Here is a 23,231-nt window from a genome sequence, read left to right as displayed (position 1 = left end):
ATGTCTCTGGAGAGCCGTCTTGCTGATATTCCAGCTCATGATTGACAACTTTGAGACCTTGCTGGAAGCCACAAAAGTATATCTATAATACTATGCTCAATTGCATAGGTCTTTCTTCCTAAATGGGGCTGGAAATAACATATCACTGGGTGATTGGCTTTTAAAAATTTGAACACTCCTCGGTTCTAGCTGAAGTTTAATTTGCTTAGAATTAGATACTATGTGGTATCTAGAATCTGAAAAACAAAAATGAAAACATATCATTGTACCTGAAGACATGTGAAACTGTTTTGGATGAGTCATGAAATAACTGGAGGAAATTTTATGGGTGGGGTGATTTCACTGTCGGAATAAGTAATTAGTAATATTACTGTTGTATTCCATGTGCCTGGTACTAAGCTAAGTGATTTAAGTGATTTTGGTGCATGTTTTTCAACTAAGCCTCACAAAAAAAGCCTCACCTATATGACCTGTGATGACACTTTCATCTTTCTTGAGATAAGGAATTGAAACAAAAAAGCTAAGGAACTTGCCCAAGGTCGTAGTAAATAAGTGGCTTATCTTGTATTTGAATCCAAGTCAACCTAACTCCAAACGGGCAGGATGACAGGCTGGGATACTGACTAACCACTATACTAACTAGGAGCCATTCCAAATAGCATGACGAACTGAAATTGACCATGAGGTTGGTGACATCCTAGGCCTCTGCTCATGGAAGCAATGATGATAACTTAAGTCAAAAATATTGGATAGATAGGCACATACTAGAGGGACAGGAAAGAACCGAAAATACAGGACAGTGTTATTTTATTTCCTCGCTTAGTTTTAGGAAGTTGGTCTAATAATGGGTAGGATAAAATTAGATAAAAACCTGAATATGCTTTGAAGTATAAACAGTGTGACTTCACACACCGAGCCACACAGTGTTTGGGAATGGAACACTTTTCTTGTTTATTTGGGCATCACGGCATGGTATACTGTGCAGTTGGAACTGGTGTATCCTGTGGTGACCTAAGGCGTGTTAGGGCTTTGGGTACACCTGGCAGGCAGTGGGTTATCCCTTCACAGAAGGTGGGAGTAGGGATGATAGCAAAGTGCCTCCATAGACATCATGCAGGACCTGAAATATGAAAAACTGAAAAGTACAACATTATGTACTTTTTTTGGGGGGAATTTGAGAAACCCCTGTGTTGGGAACTGGTTTCTCTTTCAGAAGACAGTGATTAAAAAGCAATCAAACCCTTTAACCATAGGCATGAACCTAATTTTGTGGGCTTAGTAAATGATACCTGGGGAATTTAGAGTTATATATGATTATTTATACAACATAAAAATAAGAATCCTTAAATAATCACAGATTAAACATTTACTTATTTCCACATAAGTGGCAACAATTACCAAAAGCAGCATCAAGTTAAAGTTTAATTGGTAAAACTGGTTTATGTATGCGAGAACTTCCAAAGCTGTCTTCTCAGCTCTCCCATTAGCTTGATGATCTTAAATTGGCTTTGATAAGAGGCTGCACTTTCCATTTTACCTTTAAAGATAAGGCACAAGTCCATCAAAAATGTTTTATGAGTGATAAGAGAGCCATTCCTAAGAATAAGATTACATATGACAAAAAAGAAAAAAGGGAACACGGAGTCACTGAGTATTTTAGGAGAGGTAATGTAATCCACAGGGAAAACTCGGAAAATAGGGGATTGAAAACTAACCTCAAGATATACTTCAAAACTTGCGCATAGTGGAGGAGTCTTATGGTCACCACCTTAACCAAGTAATCAAATCTAGCACCACTGATAGCATCTTGTGATTGACACTCTGCCTCCAGCTTCTCTCAATATGAAGTATTCTGTATCACCAATGAAATACTCATATCAAAAAAAATCATCCTGAATTGAAGTGAAAGCAAGATTTTATACAAAAACTTCAGAGAAAATAAAAAAAAAAAAATAGAAGAACACAGCAAACAATAGTCTGAGCAAACAGAAAAATAATGATTTGCACTTAATAAAGGTAATTCAGATACTGGGACCCATGAAATGGAGTTCACCCCAGTAACCCAGCTGTCACTGGTGTCAGCTTGCACTTAACAGAAATACCTCACTGTCAAGAAAACCTAACAGACCCAATGACAATCCTCCAACTTAGCTATAAGTTTACCGTACCCTAGAAAGCAGGACCTGGTCACCTTACCAGGAAATCCCTGACTTCCTAGCCAATTATGCCCTGTTTGGTGTTGCTTTTTCTAAGCTCTCGAAAGCTTTTTCTTGCCCAAAATCTCTCAGGAAGAGTCCTCCACTGCTCGTAAGGCACTGCACTCCTCCAGTTCCTTGATTGTTTTTCCTCGAATAAAGGAATCAAACTTGTTACTAAATTGTGTTATTTTTTCATTTGACACACTCTTTAAAAAGATAACAGCCTTGAAAAAAAGGTCTATGTATTTATGCGTGTGTGCAGTGCAGGAACTTTACCAAAATAAAAAAAAAAAATAACATACATATAATGACAGATGCAATGCTTGAAAGTTGATTTGATCCTGTCTTATAAAAATTACTATGAAGAAATTTGGGGGAAAATTAGAGAATTAGAGGATTAGCAGATGTTGAAGGTTAAATAAGTTTTTGATAAATTTTAAATGAGTTTTTTTTAAATTATTTTTTATAAACATATAATGTATTGTTAGCCCCAGGGGTACAGGTCTGTGAATCGCCAGGTTTACACACTTCACAGCACTCACCATCGCACATACCCTCCCCAATGTCCATAACCCCACCCCCGCTGCCTACCCCCATCCCCTGGCAACCCTCTGTTTGTTTTGTGAGATTTAGGATCTCTTATGATTTGTCTCCCTCCCGATCCCATCTTGTTTCATTTATTCTTTTCCTACCCCCCAAATCCCCCACATTGCATCTCCACTTCCTCATATTAGGGAGATCATATGATAGTTGTCTTTCTCTGATTGACTTATTTCACTAAGCATAATATCCTCTAGTTCCATCCATGTCGTCGCAAATGGCAAGATTTCATTTCTTTTGATGGCTGCATAGTTTAAATGAGTTTTTTGATAGGGTATTTTAATATAGCACCCTTATTTATAGGAGATACATGTTAAATTATTTAGAGGTATTCTGGTACCTGAAATGTACTTTCAGATGCATGAAAAGAATAGCTAGAAAGATTTTTAAATATTGGAAAATGTTAATATTTTAAAATCTATTTTGTAGATATTTAGGAAATAATTTTTTTAGCTTTTCTGTATTTGACATTTTTCATAATGAAATTTAGGAGAAAAAAAGGTAACTTTACTAAACTTATCATTTCGTTTTTTCTTGGATCTATTTAAATACCTGCAAAATGGTAACTCCTACTGTAAGACTGTAAGCTGCTTCACTTAGGGATATTCCCTAAGAAGAAAGATTATATTTAGGTTGTTTATTATCTACTACCTATAAAATTCTCTTTCATATAGTATTATGAGTAAATGAATGATTGATAACCCATTTGTAGTACGTATGTCGGTTGTTTTAATAAAAATTTAAAATATTACATAAAGCTAGGTTTTACTTCTCTCCATTCAGATTATAGCAATTTGGCTGTTTCTCTTTTCAGTTGTGTTTGGTTTTTACTTTATGTATTTTGGAGTTCTATTAGTGAGTTCATGCACAGTTAGGACTTTTTTTGTTGTCCTGTTGAATTAACCCCTTCATCATTAAATGCTCACATATATTCCTGATAATATTCTCTCTTCTAAAACTTCGTTTGTCTTATATGACTGTCTATACTTCTTTTTGATGAATTTTGGCATGATGTATCTTTTTCTATCTTTTTACTTTTAATGAATTTGTCTTAATATTTAAAATAAATTTCTTATAGACATAATATAGTTGGATCTTGCTTTTTTAAAATCAACCCAAAGAATTTATGTCTCTTGAGTATACTGTTAGGCCATTTTTTAAAAAAGATTTTATTTATTTATTTGAAAGAGTGAGAGAGAGCACAAATGGGGTGAGGGGCAGAGTGAAAAGCAGGTTTTCCACTGAGCAGGGATCCCTATGCTGGGCTCGATCCCAGGACTCCAGGATCATGAACCCAGTGGACAGCAGACCCTTAACCAACTGAGCCACCAAAGTGCCCCTGCTATTTGTTTTCTGTTTGTACTATCTATTCTGTATTTCTGCCTTTCTGCTTTCTTTTGGATTAATGAAGTAATTTTTTGCCTACCATGTTATCCCTACTCTTGGCTTAGTGACTGTATATCTTGTTGTATTTCTGTAGTGGTTGCTGTTAGGTTTATTACATACAACATTATCATATCTAAGTTTACCTTCGGAAAGCTTCTACCACTTTGTGAATGTAATATTATTAGACCACATTTCCATTTTATTCCTTGTTTTAATTGGTGCTGTTTTTGTAACACATTCTACTTTTACATATATTATAAACCCCACATAAGTTTTTAAAATTTTTGATATACACAAGATTTTTCTTGAAGAAATTAAAAATGAAAAAGTAATCTTTTTTATTTACCAACATGTTTATTATGTCTTGTGATTTTTATTTCTTTGCATAAAATCCTCATTGCTATCTGTAATCACTTTTATTCTTCCAAAGAATTTTTATTTACATTTCTTGTGGAGTTACGCTGCTGGCAAAGATTCTTTCAGCTTCTGTTTTTCTGGAACAGTTTTTATTTTGCTCTTTTTTTTTTTTTTTTTGAAGGTCATTTTTTTATGTGGATATAGAATTCTATGTTTACAAGTTTTTTTTTTTTAAATTTCTGCATATAATGATGTAATTTCATGATTTCTGACTTACATAGTTTCTAATTAGAAGTCTGTGTTAATCCTTACCTTTATCTTCTCTATATAGTATTTCCTTTATTTCCTTAAGAAATGCAGGAAATGGAAGGCATCAGAGCAGAAGGCACTGATGCTTTTTTCCCCTTTATTCTTCACTGTTATGGCCTCAAGTTCAATGATCTTTTCCTTTTCAGTGTTATCTCATCCAGAGGTAATTCCATTTCAGATAATGTATTTTTAATCTTTAGAATTTCCATTTTTTTGGTTATTCCTGTTTCTCTCCTTTTCATATTTATCTGTTTCTCTACCTTCTTGAGCATAAGGAACATATTTAAAATACCTTTTTTGAATGCCCTCATCTGCTAGTATAATCATCTCTATAATTCCTTACTCTCTTTCTATTGGATATTTTCTTCAGGGAGTAAGTTACACTGTTCTGTTTTTGGACATGTGTAGTAATTTTTTACTGTATGTTTGACATTGTTAGTTACCTTTTTCAGTGTAGGGATTTTGTTGTCTTCCTTTAAAAAGTATTTTTCTTTGCTTGGACAGGGATTTAAGTTATTATAGATTATTTTGTTCCCTTTAAATCTACTTCTTTAGATCTGCTAGGGTAGGTCCAGAATAGGCTCACTCAAGGGATACTTGAAATGTACTACTAAACCTTCACCCTTTTAGACCTTTGTAAGTAGTTCAAACTTCACTATTTTCTTAACTCAACTAGACCACCAAGATTTGTTTGGGTTCCCCCTCCATGATAATTTTATGGTTCCTCTCATTTGTTTTCCTTGTCTCAGAAATCACAGCTCTGAATTACCTCTTTTCCAGTCTCTGAAAACAGTTTTTAAATAATTTTCTAAATATCCAGGTTTTTCAGAGGAGGTTTTGCCTTAGGTCATTATTCCTCTCTAGTTTGCAGATGTTTTTTAAGGAAATGTGTATTAAGCAAAGGCCTAGTATGTTTATGCCTATGTGAAATATATTAATTTTAATCTCATAGGAATGCAGAAGATATAACAATAAATCCAAATAATATATTAAATAATAGATTTTATGGACATGCAAGAACTTTAAGAAGTCATTTGACCGAGTTGTGTAAATACTTGACATTGGCGAAAGTGATTAAGGTTGACTAAGAATTAGAACTGGCTTGATATATATTACAGTAATCCATATGAGCATTTATTATCAACATGATCAAAGTAAGTTTCTTTAATGTTGCCTCTTTTTTATACATATGGCCTTTATACTGCTTATGCCTTTTTATCATTGTATATTGTCAAAAGACATGTAGTATGGTGCCCTGTCCACCAAGGTGTCAGATACATGCCTCAACCAACTGAATATATCACTTGTATTCAACTTCCTGGAATTAAGTTCTTATTTACTTTTCTTATTAATTTTTAAATTTTGAGTTATTTGGTACAATCATATACCATTGTTCATGAAATTGTCTCTTTGTAAGAAAAATCTGATATGGTAAAATAACTAACAAGTGTTTTACATTGTTGCAAGGAAAAGGGCACATCCTCTTAAGAAACTTTGCAGGTTTCAATAACAGGTTCATTGATTGTCAATAAAAAAGGAATTAGCTTTGCAAATTTTGCAAAAGCAATTTATATAAAGACCCCAGAGCTCTTAGGAAACAGAAAAAGAAAGAGAAAATCTGTTGGAAGCAGGGTTGATGAACTTCTGAGGCCTGTAATTTTTTAAAAGAAGAACACATCTACAGATAACTCAGTTTGGAAATGACATTTTTAACCAGTATTTCATATTTTCATTTCCTATAATCAATTTGAAGTGATAGTTTTGGCTTACTTTAGTGGGGTATTAAATGACAGAATTCCTCTTTATAATTTCAAATTATTGCATCTCTCCCTGTAGAGGCCATTAAAAAAAATAAGTTTCTGCAACTTGCTTTTTTTTTTTTTTAATATACTTTCCTTATAGAGCAGTTTTAGGTTCAAAAGTTGAACAGAAAGTGCTCTTCTCATATACCCTGTGCTTCCATACATATATGGCATACCCAACTATTAACATGCCATGCTCAAGTTGTATAATTGTTACAACCAAAGAATCTATATTAACATTTCAGTATCACCCAAAGTCCCTAGTTTACATTAGGGCTTACTCTTGCTGTTGTATATTCAATGGGTTTTGACAAGTGTCTAATGGTATGTATCCACTATTACTATATTGCACAAAATAATGTCACTGCCCCCAAATCTTCCATGCAGCACCTACTCATTCTCCCCACTCAGCTCCAGTAGCCATGGAAATCAGTGATCTTTTTACTGTCTCCATAGTTTTACCTTTTTCAGAATGACATATAGTTGGAATCATACAGTATATATTAGCCTCTTTTACTTATGTATAATATGCATTTAGGGTCCCTCCGTGGCTTTTCACAGCTAAGCAGCTCATTTGTTTTTACTGTTAAATGGTATTCCATTGTCTGAATGTACAACAGTTTACCCATTCACTTACTGAAAGACATCTTGGTTGCTTCAGACTTTATGCATTTATAAATAAATCTTCGATAAACAGCCATTTGTAAGTGTTTGTGTGAACTTAAGTTTTCAGCTCATTTTGGTAAATACCAAGGAGCACAGTTACTGGATTGTATGATAAGAATATGTTTAGCTTTGTAAAAAACTGCCAAAATGTCTTTCAAAGTGGCTGTATCATTTTTCATTCTCACTATAAACTCTATAAAAAAATAAGAAATATCCAGAGAACAAGAGGTAATTCTACAGAATATATAATCTTTTCAGAGAAATTCTCCTTGGAGCTTAAGTTTCAATATTTTCACTTGGAATGTGTCATGTCTACCTGGAACAACGTGGCCAAAACAGAACTGTTGATACCCCCATGCTTCACATAATCAGTCTTCAGCATGTTTCACTATCTCAGTAAATGCAATCATCCACCCAGATTTCTACCTTGTTCTCACCATTCACATCCTGTTCTTCAGCAAACACAGTCATCTCTTTAAAATATTTCTTATATTCATCTACTCTTATCTAATAATATTCACTATATTCAGTTTTATTATTCATCATACTGACATTATCTTTTTCATTGACAAGCAGACACTATGAGGGTGGAAATCTTGCTTTTCTTGTTCTTGGTTTTATTTCTGATGCCTAATACACATTACCTGGAGCATAGTGGGCTTTCAATAAATATTCACATATACATCAAAATAAATGATCAATATAATAGACATTTTGAATGCTCATATAATATTTGATGAACTCTCCTTATCCTCCATTCTTTTCATACAGACTCTCATTTTGTTCAGCTAACCCACGCCTTTTCAAGGCCCTGGGTTTCATATAACCAGTTAGCGTAACACCATTCTGTTTGCTAATAATGCTCTTTTGAACAGTCATATGACATTTTTCTGGACAGTAGGATGTGAGGTGACACATGCTGATTGGCTTCTAAGAACTATTTCCTTACTCTTAATAGGAAACATGTCTTATTCCCTACATGTCATCCTATCTGCAGGGACTCTTGGACCCATGGAAGCTGCCCTGTGGCCATCAGGGAAATTAGCCAAGAACACACTCTGGGAATAGCTGAGGGAAACCATAGAAAGAACATGGGTACTTGAATGTTGAAATACCAAAACTTGAGTTGGTATATTTTGTTATGCAGAGTATTATATCTTCCTCATTGTTATCCAGTTAAGTTAAAATTCTACTTGCTTCCCAAACCATCACAGTCAATACGTTTACTGTGAAAAATGTATTCCAGGGGCACCTCAGTGACACAGTCAGTTAAGTGATCTACTCTTGGTTTTGGGTTAGGTTGTGATCCCAGGGTTGTGAGATCAAGCCCTGTGTCGGGCTCCAGGCTCAGTGCAGAGGCTGAGTGAGACTCTTTCTGCCCTTCCCCACAAATAAATAAATAAACTCTCAAATAAATAAACAATATTTAAAAAAAGTGTATACAAGATATAAACAAATCTGATCTATCATCTATCTTTTTAAAAAGTGTATGTAAGATATAAGCAAATCTAATCTATCATCTATCTATCTATTTATCTGGGGGTATAAATCTATTTTTTACCTTCATTATAAGGAGTGCTCAAACACAGGTAAATGGTGCAGTGAGGCAGAATGTCTGATTTTGTTTTGTTGTTATATTAATAGTCATGTCTATTTATTGATCCAATAATTTAAAAATAAGTAACACTGGGACAAATTCTGAGATATTTGTTTAAAATTTTCTTGTTTTAGAACCTGGATATACTTCTAGGGCAAGAATAGACTAAATGCCTGAATTTTTGGTTTTCTTTATAATTGTTCTTTTTCTTATTACTTGTCTTTTAAAGTTAAAAATGTATTCTTCATCTCATTTAAATATTTTTACCTATCTGAATAGAGATTTAGAGGGTACATATGTCTTTTGAAAAGGTACCTTTGGGCCTACTTTCAGGAACAATTAAGACATTTGGAAGTTTGCAAATTTTGCTATTTTCTGAATTACTTTTAAGCCTTGGCACTGACTTGTGGTTTAGTATATACTCTGAATGGGTTGAACCTATTGCATTCATTGACCAGTCGTATACTTGGAGACTTAGACATTCCTTGAATGAATTTTTCTCTAATGCTGTAATTATTGATGAATACCTCCCACAAAAGTGAATTATGGCTTAAAATTTTTGTCCCAGGGACTCTTCTATGCCACTTTGTATTCTTAAATCTTCTAAAATAGCTGTCTCTTAAATAGTAATCGAAATGTGTTGCCAAAAATGAGAGAAGAAAAATGAATGTTAAGTCATTATATGCTTTAGAATAATTAATCCACCATGTCATTGTAACCTATAATTTAAGATAAATAATTTTTATTGGATGACCTGTGCTTGTTAAATTCAGCAGATACTATGACAACCTATTTCCCTGGTAGAACAAATATCCAGGAAAAAAGAAAAATCATCGATTTACAAAAATGCTCCCATTGGATTAGATGAAACACCTATTTGCTTTCTTAGAAAGTCAATTGAAATGTTTATAATAACTGTATCATTAACATTTCTAAAATTAAATATAGAATAGATCAGAAAATATAGAGAAATAAACTGGCTTTAGAGGAATGTCTTTTGAGTCAATGGGACCTTATGCAACTGGAATGAGAAGTTGGTTTTTAGAGGCTTTGAAGTAAATATTTAGAACTAAGTGGGGTAATGAAATCGTCAGAGTCAAAGTGTATTAAGTTCATCAATTCATTGATTGAATAAATAGTTTCTAAGTGCATACTATGTGATAAACATTGTTCTCTACCCTGCATTGTATAGGAAAATGTTTTAGCACTCATCACTCACAATACTTAGAATATAGTCGAGGAAAAGGGAAAAGAGATATATATAAAAAAGTAGTGTACACTATGGGAATGACGAGCAGAGTAGATTGTGAGTATGGGGTACTCTAAGTATATTCTTTGGCAGTTTAAAATATGATAGAGCAGTCTTACTTTGAAAGGGGTATTGTTCAGTTTGTATCAGATACATCATTATACTTTAGAACAATTCAACAATAAAAGGCTGATTGATGTAGGCAAATGCGTTATGGAAAAGTGAACTTCTTAATACCTTATATGTGTATGATAATGTTTACACACACTGTTATTCAATATATATGATAAGGTTGCTACTATTAGTCCATTACATGTGATGTATCGTAGACTAAGTTTAAGTGACTTGCTTGAATTCAAGTAACTAGTTCTTTTAGCTCTAAAATATTTCTTTAAATCAAGTTAGGTAATGGTAACTCACTCTTAAGTTGTCCAGGACTCATAATATATATTTTTAGCCTACTGGATGGCCATTGTGAGAGACTACAATTTATAACTCTCAGAGTTCGTTCAGTTTTCTTTTTGTAAGAACAATGAAGTGTGACTTAAGAGTCAGGATGTCATTATTACTATTATTTTGACTGTAGAGATTCATTTTACCATTGAATGTGCTAATTGTATTACTAAGGCTTGGCATAGATAACCCATTTAATTGGCACGGTTAAATGTCAGTGTAGGTATAGAAGCAAGGCGAGTTTTCTTTTGATTAAATTGTACAGGGTTCACCAAACAGAGTCAGGTGTCAGATATAATAACAATTTCATATTTCTGACTTACTAGCTTATGGATATTTAATAGCTTGTCAAAATTAATTTAAATAAACTGATTTGAAAAATGGCATTCAGTCCAGATTATTCATGTAGAAAACAACATTTAATTGGAGCAATAAGTGTTTTTGTTTTGTTACACTTCGTGAGTGACTCTATGTAAGTTCCACTACAAGGTCTTATTAAAAATGCTCAGTTTTTATTGTTAGGTGTTTAGCATGATTTTCTGAAATACACGAAATAGAAGCTGTCTTGAAGATTATAATTATTTGACATCACACAATCATCACATAGTATCTGACAACCAGAAAATATATATTTTGTTTTTAAATTGCAACTCAAGAGAGCAACGATGTGAAATTTTGATGACCTTTTGTAACATATACTTGGTAATCATGTCTTATATGTGATGTAGGGTATAAAAATTAAGAATCAAGGTTTCTATCTTACATTAATAAAAAGTACTAGTCAAAAATTATTCATGAGAGCAATGCATTGAGTATGAGATGGAATGTTTAAGATTGTGTGAGAACAGAGAAAGGTGGGAATCTGACCCTACAGAGCCTTGAAACAACGTCAGAAAGTTTCACATTTGCCTTAAAAGCAGAGAAAAGTCACTGAACAGGAGTATGACATAATCAGATTTAAATTCAGACAAGATCCCTCTGTCTTTAGTGTTACAAATAAATTTAAAAGACATTCAAGGAGGAAAGCCATTTAGACTGGAATTAGCAAACTAGGAATCTGTGGAGCAAATCCAACCCGTCACATCTATCATCTATCATCTATCTATCTATCTATCTATCTCTCTATCAATCATCTATCTATCTACCATCTATCTAATTTTTAAAAGCTCATTAATTAAAAATTGTTTTTGCATTTTAAGCATTTGAAAGAAAATCAAAGAAGAATAAAATTTTATGTCAGATGAAAATTATATGAAGTTCAAATTCTAGTGTCCATAAATAAAGTTTTATTGGACCATATTTTGTGCTCATACATTTGTGTACTGTCTATGGCTGCTAATGTCACTGCACCTCAGAGTTAAGTAGTTGCAACAGAAGTCACAAAGCTCAAAAAGTCTATAATATTTATTTTAGAAAAGAAAAGAGGGGCTCTTGGGTGGCTCAGTAGGTTAAGCCTCTGCTTTTGGCTCAGGTCATGGTCTCAGGGTCCTGGGATTGAGCCCTGCATTGGCCTCTCTGCTCGGGGGGGAGTCTGCTTCTCCCTCTCTCTGCCTGCCTCTCTGCCTACTTATGATCTCTGTCTGTCAAATAAATAAATAAAATATTTAAAAAGAAAAGAAAAGAAAAACTTTACTGACTCCTGATTTTTGCTATTTCAGTGATCCAGGTAATTGCTGATGGCAGCTTACAAAATAAAGAGAAATTGATGAATCCAGTAGGTATAACTATACTTCTATTCCATAATGCATTGAGATTGCAAAGATAGCTCCTAAATTTTTGAATCTCAGGTGCATGTTGACAGCATTCACTAAGTTATTTAATATTGATAGAGAATCATCTTGAAGAGAGGGAAGGAAAGAAAGAACAGTTTCGTACATACTGAGTTTCAGATACCTTTGAGGTTATAAGTAGGAGCATCAAGTAGACAGTTGAATAGATAGGAGGCTCAGTCAGGTGAGTGACTTGGGTTGGAGATATAAAGATATGAGTAAATCAATGAGCCTCACATAGCGGTTAAATTCATTAATATGGTCAAGGCATCCAAGGGTGACTATAAAAAAGATGTTGGAAGGCATCCTGACACATTTCAAATCTTAAAGAATTGTAATATTTACTCTCAGATAAAGTAGATGGAATTATGAAGAAAATAGAAGAGTAGGGCAAGAGGGTAAAGAGGAAAATCAGAAGACTATATTAATATGGGAACAAAGAAAACATTTCAAGAAAGGAATGCTCAGCCATATATGTGCTGGCAAGAAACAAGAAAGATGACTGACAAAACCTCCATTGTTCTAGCCAACTATAGTCCTGTTTTTTCTTTTTCTTTTTATTTATTTTTTATTTTTTAATATTTTATTTATTTATTTGACAGACAGAGGTGACAAGTAGGTAGAGAAGCAGGCAGAGAGAGAGAGGAGGAAGCAGGCTTACTGCTGAGCAGAGGACCCGATGTGGGGCTTGATCCCAGGACGCTGGTAGGATCATGACCTGAGCCGAAGGCAGAGGCTTTAACCTACTGAGCCACCCAGGTGCTCCCCTGCTTTTTATTTTTAATAAATATTTACTTCTTTGTTATCTGTAATATTCTGATTTGTGATCAGGCTACAGAAGTCAATAACAAAAAATCCTCAATAGTTTGAATGACAAAAATGTTTAAAACTTCTGAAAACTAAAAAGCAAATACCAAATCAAGGAAAATGAAAAACTGGAAAAAATATTGCCAATGCATATGATAAATATTTATAAAACAAAACTATTTTAAATCAATAATAAAATGCTGACAGGTGCAACAAACAATGGGGCAAAAATTAAATAGGCAGTTCAGAAAAATTGTGATGCATATGAGTGATAAACTTGGAAAAAATGCTCAGGAATGAATATCTCATTTCTGTGCCTGTAAGGTTGGGAACTAGAACCTGGGAGGTAGTGACTCCTTCTCATCTAGGAAAGATATCTTCTGGCACCCAAACTAATACTAGTTAATTAATTGTACATTTGGGTTTTATAGGGTGAAATTTACAAACAGCAATAACATCTGATTGGAAGGGAAAAATTTTTTTGACTGATCTTAACATTTCAAAAAAATTATTGAATAGCCACAAAAGCATGACATTATTCAGTGTTACAAGGTAGAATTAAGGGAAAGCTAGAATGTCTTTTTCTTACCAACCAGAAGAAATGAATAAAAATGAATGCTTAAATAGAGGCATAAGTGGAAAGCAGTGGCTTAGGAGTGAAGACTTCACTGTGTGGTTCTAGGCTTGTAAGTAACATCTCTTATATTCCTTCCTATCAAGAGAGTTGTTATGAGAAATAAATATGTTGTTTTAACGGAGAAAATTATTATACATTTATGGTTTTTCTCTGGGATCAAATTGAATGTTGGTGTCTACATTATTTACACATTGCTAATATTTAGGAATCTCCTCCAATGTACATGGAGATATAAAGGGAGTATCAGTAATGACATTAAAAATGTGTTATCTTTATTAATAGAGGTTTATGCTATTTTAGTAATGTCAGAATGATGAAGTGGATGTAATTCAGAGAAGATGGCTTGGAGCAGATATACAGAATTTACATAGAATGGGTTCATCTGGCAATAAAGCAAATAAAAACTTCACTTTTATGGTCTTAACGTTTCAAGAATCTAGTCCTAATTTACAGTTTATTTGCATGATTTGAATATTTTGAACCTTTATTTAATGCCAAATTATGTCATTTTAATGTAAATGACTACCATTTTTTGTATTATTAAGAGATTAAAGTTTTCTGATGTATAGTTCTGAAAGGTACTTTTGACACTGAGATAAATGCATGTTTCCAAAAGAAACATTTTGCAATAATTCCAATGTCCTGTTTCTCTCCCTATTCATTCACTAGTTTTAAACATAATTCAGACATTTGATACATTCCTTTGAAAGCATGCTTAAGTATTATTTACATATACATGTCCAGTATAAATAGGGAAATCCAAAATCTCTGCAGTATTGGGTTACTGTCCTCTTTTTCCTCTTTTACCATATAGTGTAGTGGTTTTCAACCTTGGCTGAGCATCAAAATGATCTGTGAAGCTTTTAAAAATATAGCGAGAGAGGCCAGCATCTCCATCCATTTCCACTTAGTCTATAGCTGAGACTGAATCTCCTGGGGTGGGCCCTGTCATTTTTATCTTGAAAAGTCTTTACAGATGATAATGGGAATGATTAAGACTCTTTAGGTTATAAATTAAAACAAAAACAAAAACAAAAACACAACCAAACTTCTTTTGAGTTATCTTGTAAAAGGGGAATTTATTTTAAGGATACAGTCCTCTCTCACGGAACCAAGCAAGGGTTTGGAGAGGCACCAGGAATGGACAAGAGCCAGGGCCTTGAAGGAAGAAAGGGTGCCTCACAGGGGGATTCTCTTGAAGTCTGCTTTCCTATCTCTTTTTGTCTTTGCACATCAGCTTCATTCATTTCTATCCTCACAGGCAAGCATCGGCTGTTTCCCAGCTTCTCAGCTTACTTTTCTCCTTTTGAGAAAGTAGACTGATTCTTGAATCTCTTAGTTCCGAAAATAAGTTACCCAGAGGAGGGGTTCATTTGGTGAGTTGCAGTCTCGGTCTAAATCTTAGCCTGGGGCCAGATTGTACAATTGTTACTGCTCCCATCAATATGATGGGAGGGGGCTGGGCAGACAAATCTGCAAGGTCCACTGTAAAGGTGTGGCTAGGACTCAGGATCACTGGATCCTCTGCTTAAACAACAAACATTTACAGGCTCACAACAGGTGTCCCTTGGGCTGGAAATACTAAATTAAACAGGATACATATGGTCCCTGCTTTATAAGATGCTTAGAATATTCTGTTTAATTCTTGATGATGTTTAGAAAGTTATGTTCAATTATAGATTGACTGAACATGTAGTGAGACCAGATGTTGAGAAGGGAAGATTAGGGATTTTGAAAGGCTGGATTCTCTTTGTAAAAATACAGTAATCTTATCCTCTTTTATTTTAGTGTCAGTGAAAAGCGGATAGGGACAGTGGTGTGTGTGTGTGTGTGTGTGTGTGTGTGTATGTGTGTGTACCCTCACACTACTCTTGGAGAAAAAGAGGGAGAGAGACAAAAGGAGATAGAAAGGAAAGGGGAAAGAGGAAAGGGAAGAAGGAATGGAGTTTTTTGTGCATTGCTAAATTCTTCAGCATTTCTGATACTCCTTATATTCTTATTTGTTCTCATGGTGATGTAGAGCTCTTTCCTGCATTTTAGTTGCTCACTCCCCAGGGCTGTGCTCAGGGCCATAAGCTATAAGGATCCTGAAGGACAATGGCCTTTGTCAGTACCCCCAGGCACTAATGCCTGGAGACTTAAGAAATTATTGATTTCACATTGTCATCATTTATTCTCATTTTGTAGACTATTCATACTGATTCCCTATTGCCAAGACTGTATAACCTAAGACGCTGTACACTGACTACTCTATGTGACATTAAAACAATTTTACCTGTGGTAAAAAGGTTTCCCCAAGTGTAGAAACTGACAAAATACAATGTGTAATGACTGAAGAGTTCATGAAAATCAACATTGCCAAAAAAACCAAAAACCAAAAACTAAAAAAAACAAAAAACAAAACCAACTCTTTTTGGTGCATTCCAAAATTGCCTTTTTATGTGGTCTTATTCCTGAGATTCCAATTTCAGATATCATTTCTATTGGATTTGAACTAAAAACTGATTAAACTGAAAGTGTGTCACAACTGTCCAAGGCTCTCTTTAACAATCTAAAACGTAAACCTCTGTTGGTTAACTCTCATTCGGAGTGAGGGATTTGTGTATGTATGTGTGTATGCATGCCCGCAAGGGTGTTTACACTGTCCCTTTGTTGACAGCATGTTTGGGATAGACAGGCATTACCTGCTTAGACTGTGTGTTGGAGGTGAGTCTGAGGATTATGAAGAGCCTTTATACCATGTCTAAGAGCCTCTGTAACATGTCTAACACATCTTAGATATGTGGAAATGATCATCTTTCCCTGTAGTAGGGTGATTCATACCATTAAATTAATAGTTTAATATGGGACACACACGGTAAGACATGTAAAAGTAGATTTGACTTATGATTATATTTTATTTTCTGTTTATTTGGTGGGAATATCTAGAATTCTATTGTAGTAAATGGTTCAAGTAATCCACTTACCGTGCTCCTGTGACATTCAAAGCAGGAGCAGCTTCATCAGAGGCACGGAAATAAGAACTTACTGGTTCATGGTATTCAGAGAGTTCGTGAAGGCATTATCAACTAAATAAGATAACAGCATCAGAAATAAAATACTTCAAAAAGTACTTTTTAAGAATACTTTAAAAAGATGATATAGTTTCTGTTTTTTTAGACTCAAGTTTTTAATTTAGATTCCAGTTAGTTAACATATAGCACAATATTAGTTTTAGGAGTAGAATTTAGTGATTTCATCATTTATGTATGATAGCTGGTGCTCATCAAAAGTGCCCTCCCTAATCTCCATCACTGATTTAACCCATCTCCCCATCCACATCCCTCCAGTAAACTTCAGTTTGTTCTCTATAGTTAAGAGTCTGTTTAATGGTTTGCTTCTCTTTCTGCCTATGTTCATCTGTTTTGTTACTTAAATTCCACATATGAGTGAAATCATATGGTATTTTTCTTTTTCTGACTTATTTTACTTAGCATAATACTCGCTAGTTCCATCCATGTCATTGCAAATGGCAAGATTTCATTCTTTTTATGGCTGAGTAATATTTCATTGTATGTACATACCACTTCTTCTTTATCCATTCATCAGTCGATGGACATTTGGGCCTCTCCATGATTTGGCAATTGTTGATATTGTTGCAATAAATATCTGAGTGCATGTATCCCTGCAAATCAGTATTTTGGATATTTGCCTGTAATTCTCTCTCTCTCTTTTTTAGGCTCCATGCCCTATATGGAGCAGAACATGGGGCTTGAATTCACAACCCTGAGATCAAGACCTGAGCTGAGATCAAGAGTCAGACACTTAACCTACTGAGCCTTCCAGGTATCCCGTCTGTAATTCTCCTTTTTAGTGGGGACTTTGGTTTTAGAATCCAGGTAATGCTGGCCTTCTAGAATGAGTTTGGAATTTTTTCCTTGCTTTTCTATTTTTTGGAGTAGTTTGAGAAGAATAGGTATTAACTCTTCTTCATATGTTTGGTAGAATTCCCTTAGGAAGCCATCTGGCCCTGGGCTTTTGTTTATTGGGAGATTTTTGATTACTGATTCAATTTCTTTGCTGATTATCAGTCTATTCAAGTTATCTTCCTGTTTTAGCTTTGATAGTTTGTATGTTTCTAGAAATTTATCCATTTCTTCCAGATTGCCCAGTTTGTTGGCATATAAATATTTATAATACTCTCTTAAAATTGTTTGTATTTCTGTGGTATTGGTTGTGATCTCTCTAATTTGTGATTTCAATTATTTGGGTCCTTTCTCTTTTCTTTTTGCTAACTCTGACTTGGGGTTTATCAGTTTTATTAATTCTTTCAAGAACCAGCTCCTGGTTTCACTGATCTGTTCTACTGTCTTGTAGTTGTTTGTTTCTATATCATTTATTTCTGCGCTAATCTTTATTATTTCCTTTCTTCTGCTGGCTTTAGGCTTCACTTATTTTTTTCCTAAGTATAAGGTTAGGTTGTATATTTGAGATTTTTCTTGCTTCTTCATGTAGGCCCGTATTGCTGTATACTTCCCTCTTTGGATCACTTTTGCTGCATTCCAAAGGTTTTGGACCATCATGTTTTCATCTTCATTTTTTCCCATGTATTTTTCTTCTTCTTTATATCCTCATCGACCCATTCATTCTTTAGTAGGATATTCTTGAATTTCCATGTATTTGTGGCCTTTCCAATTTTTTTCTTATGGCTAACTTCCAAGTTTCATAAGTGTTGTGGTCAGAAAATATGCATGGTATGATCTCAGTTGTTTTGTACTTGTTGAGACCTGATTTGTTACCTAGTATGTGATCAATTTTGGAGAATGTCCCACATGCAAACAGAATGTATATTCTGCTGCGGTAAGATAAAATGTTCTTAATGTATCTGTTAAGTCCATCTTGTCTAGTGTGTTATTCAAAACCATTGTTTCCTTATTGGTCTTCTGCTTAGATCTGTGCATTCCTGTGAGTGGAGTGTTAAAGTCCCCTACTGTTATTGTACTTTTATCAATGAGTTTTTTTATGTTTGTTATTGTTTCATGTATTTGGGTGCTCCCATAAATATTTACAATGTACAATTGTTAGTCTTGTTTAGAGCCAGTGTCCAGGTTATCCATTCTCAACAAGTATCTCTGCACCTATACTGTGGGGCACAGGAGAGTAATGATGCCCATTGGCTCTTTTGTCCCCAGAGAGGCAACGCCATCTTCTCAGATGCACCCCAAGAAGGGGGGACCTTCTCTTTCAGTGCATCCCAGGAGACCTGCAGATCACCTGTACTCATGGGCTATCCCCCCTCCTCCACAAGAACACTATCATGTCCTCAGGGATTCACACTGGACTTGCCTCAGTCCTCTAAAGATCAAGTCTTTGAGCACTGTTGGTTGTAAAAACAGGAAAATCAGCCCCTCTCAGCCCCAATCAACAGCTTTGTGAAAGTGTTTTCCTTGCATAATCCCTGTGCACTCTATTCTCTCTCTCTCTCTCTCTCTCCCCTTTCTCTGTGACCAGGGCTCCCTCCTTACTGCAGCACCTGCACCCAGATCATATCTCTGCACCTCTTACTTTCCATGATGTGACCTCTTCTCTCCCTGTAGTGCAGTTTGTTCTGTCAGTCCTCAGATCGATTTCTTGGGTACTGAGAATGATTTGAAATTTATCTATTTGTGTTTTAAGGAGAAGGTAAGCCAAGGGTTCTTTTACTGCTCTACCAATTTAGCTCCTCCTTCAAAGATAATAATTTTTAAAATTAGAATTTTGAAATTAATGATATATATCCTGTTGCTATTTTAAATAAAATTATATGAATATAAATACTAACCAATTTAATAAATTGGATTTATGTATTTCACTAACATATATTTTACATTGATGTAGAACATTCTCAAGAGCAAGTAATTTTTAAATTTTTTAGTGCATTCATTGTTTTTTAAAATTAATTTATTTTTTTAAAAAATTTCAGTATAATTAACATATAGTGTCATGTTATTTTCAGGTGTACAGTATAGTGATTCAACAATTCTATAAATTACTCAGTACCCACCATAAGGGTACTCTTAATGCCTATCACCTATTTTATCCATCATCTATCCACCTTCCCTCTGATAACCATTAGTTTTTTTCTCTATAGCTGAGTCTGTTTTTTTTTTTTGTTGTTTGTTTGTTTGTTTGTCCCTTTTTCTCTTTTTTCATTTGTGTTGTGTCTTAAATTTCACATATGAGTGAAATCATATGGTGTTTGTCTTTTTCAACTGACTTATTTCACTTAGGGTTATATACTTAAGATCCATCCATGTTGTTGCAAATGGAAGGACTTCATTATTTTTTTATGACTGAGTGATATTCCATTGTGTGTGTGTGTGTGTGTGTGTGTGTGTGTGTGTATGGGATATATCACATCTTCTTTATCAGTTCATCCATTGATGGACACTTGGGTTGCTTTCTTTCACATTTTGGCTATTGTAAATAACACAATTAACATAGGAATACAATTATCTTTTTGAATTAGTGTTTTTGTATTCTTTGGGTAAATACCCAGTTGTGGAATTATTCAATCATATGTTGATTCTATTTTTTTATTTTTTGAGGAATTCTGGACTGTTTTCCACAGTGGCTACACAATAGTTTGCATTCCTACCAATAGTGCACAAGAGTTCATTGTTCTCTTCATAGTTGCTAATACTTGTTCCTTGTGCTTTTGATTTTAGCCACTCTGACACGTGTGAGGTAGTTATTTCATTGAAGTTTTGATTTGTGTTTCTCTGATTATTAGTGATGTTGAGCACCTTTTTGTGTGGCTTTTGGCCATTTTTATGTCTTTGGAGAATTGTGTCTTCGTGTTTTCTGCTCATTTTTTGTTTTGTTTTATTTTGTTTATTTATTTGACAGACAGAGATCACAGGCAGGCAGAGAGAGGGGAGGAAGCAGGCTCCCTGCTGAGCAGAGAGCCCGGTGAGGGACTCGATCCAAGACCCTGGGATCATGACCTGAGCCGAAGGCAGAGGCTTTAACCCACTGAGCCACCCAGGCGCCCCTCTGCCCGTTTTTTTAATTGGATATTTTTGGTATTGATAATACATTCATTATTTGATCAGTCTATCAAAAAGTCCTCCATTTCCTTTTGTATGTATTCTCTTCTCTCTGATATCCCACATCCTCTTCTTATATCCCAGTATCCAATAAAGGGCCATATTAGTCTACTTGGGCTGTTGTAACAAAATATCATAGACTAGGTTGCTTAAACAATAGTTATCTTCCATAGTTCTGGAGGCTGTGAACTCCAAGATCAAGATGCTTACGAGGTAGGTTTCATTCCAAGGTGTCTTTGAGCGTGTAGGCAACTGCCATCTTGCTGTGTGTTCACAGGATTTCTTTTTTGTGGGCTTGTGAAAAGAGAGCAATAGAGCTCTCTGGTGTGTCTTCTTGTAAGGACACTACTTCTATCAAATCAGGGCCCTGCCTACATGATCTCATTTAACCTTAGGTACTTCCTCAGAAACCCCATCTCCAAATACAGCCATAATGTCTTTGTGTTGTTATGTCCACAGCCCAAATGCTACAACCTCTTTGAAGTCTCATTTTTTTTTAATCTCTATATACCTTGCCTAGGAAAAATTTCTACCAACCTGAAACAAAATATATTAAAAAAAGGCCTATGACTTTTGAGCCAAAGAATAAATCAAAGATGTTGTTGTAAAAGACCTTGATTAAATGAACAAAAGCATTCCATATTCAAATACATGGAGAACAGTTAAAGTAATGCTTAAGTATTAAATGTTTATCTTAATAAATAGTAAGCCCACTTTACTCAAAATTATGCAAATTAATGTGAAAATCTGGTTGGAATGGGTAGATTTTTAGGATAAGATAAAATGCATGTACCAAAAGACATACAAAATCCAAACAGAGCACTTTCTATATGAAAAAAGGGAAAAAAGAGAAAAAGGGAAAAGCCATTTGTAAAATAATACTTCTTAAGACATTTTCAAAGATTCATTCAAACCAAAAAAAGAGGTAAAGAAAGAAAGAATATATTTTTTTAAAGATTTTATTTATTTATTTGACAGACAGAGACTACAAGTAGGCAGAGAGGCAGGTAGCGAGAGGAGGAAGCAGGGTCCTTGCTGAGCAGAGAGCCCAATGCGGGGTTTCCATCCCAGGACCCTGGGATCATTAACCCACTGAGCCATCCAGGTGCCCCAGGAAGAAAGAATATTTTTAAAAAGAAACATTTCCAAATTCTTTTCGTAAATACCAAGGCCTATGAAATATAGTACCATATAAGAAAACCAGAAACCAAGCTAATTTTTTGAATTCTGCTACACAAATGAAAAAAAAAAAAAAAAAGAAAAAGAAGCACCTGAAAGAATAATAATATTGAGCAAGTTAAGTTTATTCACTGATGAAAAGATGATCCATATTAGGAAATCATCAGTCATCTCCATAAGTGCCAATAATATATTTGATTACATTTAATGAAATTGGAATACCTGGATGTTTATTTAAATGTGATAAAATATACACATGGCCCATCCAAAACCCACAATTGTACTTAATGCAAAATAATAGATATATTTCTATTAAGTTAGGAATGTAAAAATTATGCTTATTTGGAATATCTAAGAGAATAGATTTATCAAGATGCTGGGTATAATATTAATGTTAAGAAATCAATTTTATCTTGTACTTGAAAGCTCCAATCACAATAACAATATGCTAAATGAAGTACACAATCACAGCATATCTTGTCAGTTACAAGATGGTGGATATTTTCTCTGTCATTTTATTTTTTTATGGGCTTAATCTTTTCAACTGTTAAACATGGACAAAATCAAATATAACATGAAGTAGAGAGAACTATAAGATGAACCTCAATTCACCTTGCACTGAGCTTTAATAATAATTTATGGTCAATCTCCTTTGATCCAAACTCTAATCCATTCCTCATGCTTCACTGGATTTCTTTTGGCTTAAATCCTTAACATCATATAATTTTATATGTAAATACTTCAGCATATATTTCTAAAAGTTTCAGAAACTTAGTTTGAACTAATTATAATAATACTATTATGTGTAACATATAGTTAACAATAATTCCTTAATGTCATCAATGTTCAAATCCTTGCGATTGTGTATATACCTCTCTCTTTTATTTTCTCAATTTGTTTATTTTAAAAAAAAGCTTTGTTTGTGCTATAATTCCTTTTGTTTGAATTTAGTGGATCATATCTTCAGCATCATTTAATGTGTTCCTATAAATTTGTAAGTTAGTGGTTGGATCTAGTGACTATATAATTCAGGTTTACATATTTATTTTTTTAGGAAAGTACTTCAAAGATGCTGTTGGGTACTTCCATCAGGAAGCATATATATCTGGTTGTCTCTTTTTGTAATGTTGACGGCTGTTGGTGATCATTGCTTAG

The sequence above is a fragment of the Lontra canadensis genome, unplaced genomic scaffold, assembly GCF_010015895.1.
Source record: "Lontra canadensis isolate GAN:19392208 unplaced genomic scaffold, GSC_riverotter_1.0 scaffold11, whole genome shotgun sequence".
In the NCBI taxonomy this organism is placed as follows: domain Eukaryota; kingdom Metazoa; phylum Chordata; class Mammalia; order Carnivora; family Mustelidae; genus Lontra; species Lontra canadensis.
This window is presented reverse-complemented; position numbering follows the sequence as displayed.